Source organism: Populus nigra, chromosome 2, assembly GCF_951802175.1.
Source record: "Populus nigra chromosome 2, ddPopNigr1.1, whole genome shotgun sequence".
Taxonomy (NCBI): Eukaryota; Viridiplantae; Streptophyta; class Magnoliopsida; order Malpighiales; family Salicaceae; genus Populus; species Populus nigra.
The window spans coordinates 13453042-13455541 of record NC_084853.1 but is presented as its reverse complement, the minus strand read 5'-3'; positions in this window follow the sequence as shown (position 1 = coordinate 13455541).

Sequence of the window (2500 nt, the reverse complement as noted above, 5' to 3'; positions counted from 1 at the left end):
CCAGTCCAGCGTCCAGCCCCTGTTCGTCGAAAAATCTGCGCTGCTGATTTTCCACGACGAGCCTACTTTCGTCAGCGTGCCCCCCTGACGAATTTTCCTGCCTGGCCCGGCCAGTCCAGCCCCTGTTCGTCGAAAAATCTGCGCTGCCGATTTTCCACGCGGCAGCCCCTGTTTTCGTCAGCGTGCCCCCCTGACGAATTTTCCTGCCTGGCCCGGCCAGTCCAGCCCCTGTTCGTCGAAAAATCTGCGCTGCCGATTTTCCACGCGGCAGCCCCTCTTTTCGTCAGCGTGCCCCCCTGACGAATTTTCCTGCCTGGCCCGGCCGGTCCAGCATCCAGCCCCTGTTCGTCGAAAAATCTGCGCTGCCGATTTTCCACGCGGCAGCCCCTCTTTTCGTCAGCGTGCCCCCCTGACGAATTTTCCTGCCTGGCCCGGCCGGTCCAGCATCCAGCCCCTGTTCGTCGAAAAATCTGCGCTGCCGATTTTCCACGCGGCAGCCCCTGTTTTCCTCAGCGTGCCCCCCTGACGAATGTTCGTCGAAAAATCTGCGCTGCCGATTTTCCACGCGGCAGCCCCTGTTTTCCTCAGCGTGCCCCCCTGACGAATGTTCGTCGAAAAATCTGCGCTGCCGATTTTCCACGCGGCAGCCCCTCTTTTCGTCAGCGTGCCCCCCTGACGAATTTTCCTGCCTGGCCCGGCCGGTCCAGCATCCAGCCCCTGTTCGTCGAAAAATCTGCGCTGCCGATTTTCCACGCGGCAGCCCCTCTTTTCGTCAGCGTGCCCCCCTGACGAATGTTCGTCGAAAAATCTGCGCTGCCGATTTTCCACGCGGCAGCCCCTCTTTTCGTCAGCGTGCCCCCCTGACGAATTTTCCTGCCTGGCCCGGCCGGTCCAGCATCCAGCCCCTGTTCGTCGAAAAATCTGCGCTGCCGATTTTCACCGACGAGCCTACTTTCGTCAGCGTGTCCCCTTGACGAATTTCCCTGCCTGGCCTGGACAGTCCATCTTCCAGCCCATGTTCATCGAAAAATCTGCGCTGCCGATTTCCCCGACGAACCTGCAGCTGCACAAATCTGCGCTGCCGATTTCCCCCCCTGTCGGCATGGCTGCCGCTGCCCCGATGTCCAGACCAACAGTCTTTTTTGTCGACTTTGCCGATTTTGTCCGCGCTGCCGATTCCAACACTACCCCCTGCATCCAAACCAGCATTGTTTCGTCAGCTCTTCCCCTGACGATTTTAGCCCTGTAACAAACAGTAGGCCTCCAATCCCGCCAACGGGAGCCAAGTTGATAGGGAAGAGAATTGAATGACGCGCCTGGTCCTCGCACCCCGCCACCCGAGGGGCCTTTTTCCCGGCAGCCTCTGAAAAACTCTAGCTTTCACGGTCCTCGCCGCCCCTCACCACCATGGCAGGCCTCTAATCCCACCCATCAGCAGTTGTAGCCGATAGGGCAGTGATTTGAATGACGCGTCGCGGGCCGCCGGGTCATCTCACCCGGCCATTAATTGGAGCGTTTTTGGCTGGCCGAGGATGGGGGGATGGATCTCTTCTTCCGAAAAAGCAAACAGTACATCGGGAGTTATGTTGACGGGGCATGGAATTGAATGACCCGTCGCGGGCCGCCGGGTCATCTCACCCGGCCATCCCGGGGAGCGTTTTTCCCGGCAGCATCGGGGAAACTCTTGCTTTCACTGCCCGCTGCCCAAGTCCCCACTCGCATCGGCCCCCCGCGCCAACAAGCCAACGCTGCCGAATCGGCAGACACTGCTGCCGAGTCTGCCGACACTGCCCCGCGGGCTGCCACTGCCCCAGTGTCTAAACCAGCGGTCTTTCTCATCGAGCCTTGGACTATCCAGTCCGTCCTGACTCATCGCCAGCACCTGCTGCCGATTCTGCCGACTTTGCCGATTTTCTCGGCGCTGCCGATTCCAACACTGCGCCCACCGTGTCTGAACCAGCGCTGTTTCCTCAGCGTGTCCCCTCGACGAATTTTCCTGCCTGGCCTGGACAGTCCACCGTCCAGCCCGTGTTCGTCGAAAAATCTGCGCTGCCGATTCTGCCGACTTTGCCGATTTCGTCGGCGCTGCCGATTCCACCACTGCCCGCCGTGCCTGAACCAGCGCTGTTTCGTCAGCGTGTCCCCTCGACAAATTTTCCTGCCTGGCCTGGACAGTCCATCGTCCAGCCCATGTTCGTCGCAAAATCTGCGCTGCCGATTTTCCCCGACGAACCTGCAGCCGCACAAATCTGCGCTGCCGAATCTGCCGACACTGTCCCGCGGGCTGCCACTGCCCCAGTGTCTAAACCAGCAGTCTTTCTCGTCGAGCCTTGGACTATCCAGCCCGTCCAGACCCATCGCCAGCACCCGCTGCCGATTCTGCCGACTTTGCCGATTTCGTCGGCGCTGCCGATTCCAACACTGCCCGCCGTGCCTGAACCAGCGCTGTTTCGTCAGCGTGTCCCCTCGATGAATTTTCCTGCATGGCCCGGCCAGTCCA